General features: G+C 40.3%; 1 non-coding gene across 1 annotated transcript; it reads right to left on the reverse strand.

Moving 5' to 3' along the window:
• Positions 1 to 970: 970 nt before the first annotated feature.
• On the reverse strand, positions 971 to 1,078 carry LOC112787227 (small nucleolar RNA R71). The gene has a single exon (XR_003194650.1). It is a non-coding gene; the product is annotated as a small nucleolar RNA R71 (small nucleolar RNA).
• Between the last annotated feature and the right edge of the window lie 5,198 nt (positions 1,079 to 6,276).

Here is a 6,276-nt window from a genome sequence, read left to right on the forward strand (position 1 = left end):
AATTATATCCTTTCAATCATATCTTTTTAAAACCATATCTTTTCAATCATATCTTCTTAATCACATCTTTTTCAAAATAATTTTCAATCATATCTTTTTTATTTCTAATTTCAAAAATCTTTTTCAAAAATCACTCAATTTCTTTCCCAACTTTAATTATCAAAAATCATCAATCAAATTTTCAAAATTTCTTTTAATTATTTCAAAATCTTTTACTTTAATTTCGAGAATTCTTCCCCTCTTCTCACATAGTTCTATTTAAAGGACTAACACTCCTCCACTATCAACAATTCGAACTCTATCCCTCTTGATAAGTTCGAATTCTTCTCTTTCTACCTTCTCCTTCTATTCTTCTTTTCCTCTGACACTTCAAGGAATCTCTATACTGTGACATAGAGGATTCTATACTTTCTTCTTCTCTTTTCATATGAGCAGAAGCAAGGACAAAGGCATTCTTGTTGAAGCTGATCCTGAACCTGAAAGGACCTTGAAGAGAAAGCTAAGAGAAGCTAAAGTATAACCCTCTATAGAGGACCTAACAGAACTTTTCAAACAAGAAAAAGACATGGCAGCTGAAAACAACAACAATGTCAACAATGCAAGGAAGGTGCTTGGTGACTTTACTGCACCTACTCCTGACTTCTATGGGAGAAACATCTCAATCCCTGCCATTGGAGCAAACAACTTTGAGCTTAAGCCTCAATTAGTTTCTCTAATGCAACTGAATTGCAAGTTTCATGGACTTCCATTGGAAGATCCTCATCAGTTCTTAGCTGAATTTCTACAAATCTATGACACTCTCAAGACCAATGGGGTTGATCCCGAGGTCTACAAGCTTATGCTCTTTCCTTTTGCTGTAAGAGACAGAGCTAGGATATGGTTGGATTCACAACCTAAGGAAAGCCTGAACTCTTGGGAAAAGCTAGTCAATGCCTTCTTGGCAAAGTTCTTTCCACCTCAAAAATTGAGTAAGCTTAGAGTGTAAGTCCAAACCTTCAGACAGAAGGATGGTGAATCCCTCTATGAAGCTTGGGAAAGATACAAGCAATTAATCAGAAGGTGCCCTTCTGACATGCTTTCAGAATGGAGCATCATAGGTATCTTCTATGATGGTCTGTCTGAACTGTCCAAGATGTCATTGGACAGCTCTGCTGGAGGATCTCTTCATCTGAAGAAGACGCCTGCAGAAGCTCAGGAACTCATTGAGATGGTTGCAAATAACCAATTCATGTACACTTCTGAAAGGAACCATGTGAATAATGGGACAAATCAGAAGAAAGGAGTTCTTGAGATTGATACTCTGAATGCCATACTGGCTTAGAATAAAATATTGACTCAGCAAGTCAATATGATTTCTCAAAGTCTGTCTGGAATGCAAGCTGCACCAGGTAGTACTAAGGAAGCTTCATCTGAAGAAGAAGCTTATAATCCTGAGAAACCAGCAATGGAAGAGGTGAATTACATGGGAGAACCCTATGGAAACACCTATAATCCTTCATGGAGAAATCATCCAAATCTCTCATGGAAGGACCAACAGAGTCCTCAACAAGGCTTCAACAACAATAATGGTGGAAGAAACAGGTTTAGCAATAGCAAACATTTTCCATCATCTTCTCAGCAACAGACAGAGAATTCTAAGCAGAGCCACTCTGAATTAACAACTGTAGTCTCTGATCTAATTAAAACCACTCAAAGTTTTATGACTGAAACAAGGTCCTCCATTAGAAATTTGGAGGCACAAGTGGGTCAACTGAGTAAGAAAGCTACTGAACTCCCTCCTAGTACTCTTCCAAGCAATACAGAAGAGAATCCAAAAGGAGAGTGCAAGGCCATCACCATGAACCACACGGCCGAATCTGGAGAGGAGGAAGAGGCAGTGATCTCCACTAAGGAAGATCTCACTGGACGTCCACTGGCCTCCAAGGAGTTCCCTCATGAGGAACCATGGGAATCTGAGGCTCACACTGAGACCATAGAGATTCCATTGAATTTACTTCTGCCATTCATGAGCTCTGATGAGTATTCTTCCTCTGAAGAGGATGAAGATGTTACTGAAGAGCAAGTTGCTAAGTACCTTGGAGCAATCATGAAACTAAATGACAAGTTATTTGGTAATGAGACTTGGGAGGATGAACCCCCATTGCTCATCAAAGAACTGGATGACTTGACTAGGCAGAGATTACCCCAAAAGAGACAAGATCCTGGAAAGTTCTCAATACCTTGCACCATAGGCACCATGACCTTTGAAAAGGCTCTGTGTGACCTAGGGTCAAGCATAAACCTCATGCCTCTTCTGTAATGGAGAAACTAGGAATTTTTGATGTACAAGCTGCAAGAATCTCATTAGAGATGGTAGACAATTCAAGGAAACAAGCTTATGGACTTGTAGAGGATGTCTTGGTAAAGGTGAAGACTATTACATCCCTGCTGATTTCGTAATCCTAGAGACTGGGAAGTGTATGGATGAATCCATCATCCTTGGCAGACCCTTCCTAGCCACAGGAAAAGCTGTGATTGATGTTGACAGAGGGGAATTGGTCCTTCAAGTGAATGAGGATTCCCTTGTGTTTAAAGCTCAAGGATCTCCCTCTGTAACCATGGAGAGGAAGCATGAAAAGCTTCTCTCAATGCAGAGTCAAACAAAACTCCCACATTCAAACTCTAAGTTTGGTGTTGGGAGGCCACATCCAAACTCTAAGTTTGGTGTTGAGAGGCCATCATCATGCTCTGAGTATCTGTAAGGCTCCATGAGAGCCCACTGTCAAGCTATTGACATTAAAGAAGCGCTTGTTGGGAGGCAACCCAATTTTACTTATCTATGTTAAATTTCTATTTGTTATTTTATGTTTTCTGTAGGTTGATGATTATGTGAAGTCACAAAAACAATTGAAAAAGCAAAAACAAACTGAAAAACAGAATGAAAAATAGCACACCCTGGAGGAGAACCCTACTGGCGTTTAAGCGCCAGTAAGAGCAGCAGAATGGGCGTTAAACGCCCAGTCTGGCACCATTCTGGGCGTTTAACGCCAGAAATGGGCACCAGACTGGTGTTTAACGCCAGAAAAGGGCAAGAAGCTGGCGTTAACCGCCAGAAATGGGCAGTAACCTGGCGTTTAACGCCAGGATTGACAGAAAAGGGCGTTTTGCACGCCACTTGGTGCAGGGATGAAAAATCCTTGACACCTCAGGATCTGTGGACCCTACAGGATCCCCGCCTACCCCACCTCTCTCTTTTCTTCACCCATTCACCAATCACCTAAAAACCTCTTCCCCAAAAAAACCCCTCACCTATCAAATCCTACCCTCTTCTCCATAAACCCTTCACCAATCCACATCAATCCATCATAAAACCCCACCTACCTCACCGTTCAAATTCAAAACACTTTCCCTCCCAAACCCACCCTATATGGCCGAACCCTAACCCTCTCTCCACCCCTATATAAACCCATCTTCACCCCTTCATTTTCACACAACATCAACACTACTTCTCCCCCTTGGTCAAAACACCAACCCACCTCCATCTCCTCCATTTCTTCTTCTTCTACTCCTTTCTTTCTTCTTTTGCTCGAGGACGAGCAAACCTTCTAAGTTTGGTGTGGTAAAATCGTTGCTTTTTATTTTTCCATAACTATTTATGGCACCTAAGGCCGGAGAAACCTCTAGAAAGAGGAAAGGGAAGGCAAAAGCTTCCAGCTCCGAGTCATAGAAGATGGAGAGATTCATCTCAAGGGTGCATCAAGACCACTTCTATGAAGTCGTGGCCAAGAAGAAGGTGATCCCCGAGGTCCCTTTCAAACTAAAAAAGGGTGAATATCCGGAGATCCGACATGAGATTTGAAGAAGAGGTTGGGAAGTTCTCACCAACCCCTTTCAACAAGTCTGAATCATAATGGTTCAAGAGTTCTATGCCAATGCATGGATCCCCAAGAACCATGATAAAAGTGTGAACCCGGACCCAAAGAATTGGCTTACAATGGTTCGGGCGAAATACTTAGATTTTAGTCCGGAGAATGTAAGGTTGGCATTCAACTTACCCATGATGCAAGGAGATGCACACCCCTACACTAGAAGGGTCAACTTTGAGCAAAGGTTGGACTAAATCCTCATAGACATTTGTGAAGAGGGCGCTCAATGGAAGAGAGATTCAAGAGGGAAGCCGGTTCAACTAAGAAGGCATGACCTTAAGCCCGTGGCTAGTGGATGGTTGGAGTTCATCCAACGCTCAATCATTCCCACTAGCAACCGGTCTGAAGTTACTATAGACTGGGCGATCATGATCCATAGCATGATGATTGGAGAGGAAGTAGAAGTTCATGATGTTATATCCCAAGAACTCCACAAGGTGGCGGACAAGTCCTCCACTTTGGCAAGTTTAGCCTTCCCTCATCTTATTTGTCACCTTTGCAATTCTGCTGGAATTGACATAGAGGAAGACATCCTTATTGATGAGGACAAGCCCATCACTAAGAAAAGGATGGAGCAAACAAGAGATCCCACTCATGGACAAGAGCATGAGGAAAATCCTCATCATGAAATCCCTGAGATGCCTCAAGGGATGCATTTTCCTCCACAAAACTATTGGGAGCAAATCAACACCTCCCTAGGAGAATTGAGTTCCAATATGGGACAACTAAGGGTGGAGCACCAAGAGCATTCTATCCTCCTCCATGAAATTAGAGAAGACCAGAGAGTTATGAGAGAGGAGCAACAAAGGCAAGGAAGAGACATTGAGGAGCTCAAGCACTCCATAAGATCTTCAAGAGGAAGAACAAGCCGCCATCACTAAGGTGGACCCATTCTTTAATTTCCTTGTTCTTTATTTTCTGTTTTTTTTTTTGAAAATTATGCCTTATGTCTATTTATGTTTGTGTCTTTATTACATGATCACTAGTGTCTAAGTGTCTATGCCTTAAAGTTATGAAAATGAATCTATCACCTTTCTTAAATAAAGAGTGTTTTAGTTGAAAAGGAAAAGAAGTGCATGAATTTCAAATTTTAAAACAGTTTAATTATTCTGATGTGGTGGCAATACTTTTGTCTTTCTGAATGAATGCTTGAACAGTGCATATTTTTGAATTTGATTGTTTATGAATGTTAAAACTGTTGGCTCTTGAAAGAATGATGGAAAAGGAGAAATGTTATTTGATAATCTGAAAAATCATAAAAATGATTCTTGAAGCAAGAAAAAAGCAGTGAAAAGCTTGCGAAAAAAAAGAAAAAAAATGGCAAAAAAAAGGAGAAAACAAGAAGAGAAAGAAAGAAAAAGAAAAAAAAGCAAGCAGAAAAAGCCAATAGCCCTTTAAACCAAAAGGCAAGGGTAAAAAAAAAAAGGATCCAAGGCTTTTAGCATCAGTGGATAGGAGGGCTCACAGGAATAAAATCCTGGCCTAAGCAGCTAAACCAAGCTGTCCCTAACCATGTGCTTGTGGCGTGAAGGTGTCAAGTGAAAACTTGAGACTGAGCGGTTAAAGTCGTGGTCCAAAAGCAAAAAGAGTGTGCTTAAGAGCTCTGGACACCTCTAATTGGGAACTCTAGGAAAGCTGAGTCACAATCTGAAAATGTTCACCCAGTTATGTGTCTGTGGCATTTATGTATCTGGTGGTAATACTGGAAAACAAAATGCTTTGGGTCACGGCTAAGACTCATAAAGTAGCTGTGTTCAAGAATCAACATACTTAACTAGGAGAATCAATAACACTATCTGAATTCTGAGTTCCTATAGATGCCAATCATTCTGAACTTCAAGGAATAAAGTGAGATGCCAAAACTGTTCAGAAGCAAAAAGGATAAAGCCCCGCTCATCTAATTAACACTGATCTTCATAGATGTTTTTGGAATTCATTGTACATTCTATTCTTTTTATCCTATTTGATTTTTAGTTTCTTGGGGACAAGCAATAATTTAAGTTTGGTGTTGTGATGAGCAAACAATTTATACGCTTTTTGGCATTGTTTTTAATATTTTTAGTATATTTTAGTTAGTTTTTATTATGTTTTTATTAGTTTTTAAATAAAAATCACATTTCTGGACTTTACTATGAGTTTGTGTGTTTTTCTGTGATTTCAGGTATTTTTTGGCTGAAACTGAGGGACCTGAGCAAAAATTTGATTTAGAGGCTGAAAAAGGACTGTAGATGCTGTTGGATTCTGACCTCCCTGCACTCGAAGTGGATTTTCTGGAGCTACAGAAGCCTAATTGGCGCTCTCTCAATTGCGTTGGAAAGTAGACATTCTGGGCCTTCCAGAAATATATAATAGTCTATACTTTGCTCGAGAT

This window comes from Arachis hypogaea, chromosome 20 (genome assembly GCF_003086295.3).
Source record: "Arachis hypogaea cultivar Tifrunner chromosome 20, arahy.Tifrunner.gnm2.J5K5, whole genome shotgun sequence".
NCBI classification, from domain to species: Eukaryota; Viridiplantae; Streptophyta; class Magnoliopsida; order Fabales; family Fabaceae; genus Arachis; species Arachis hypogaea.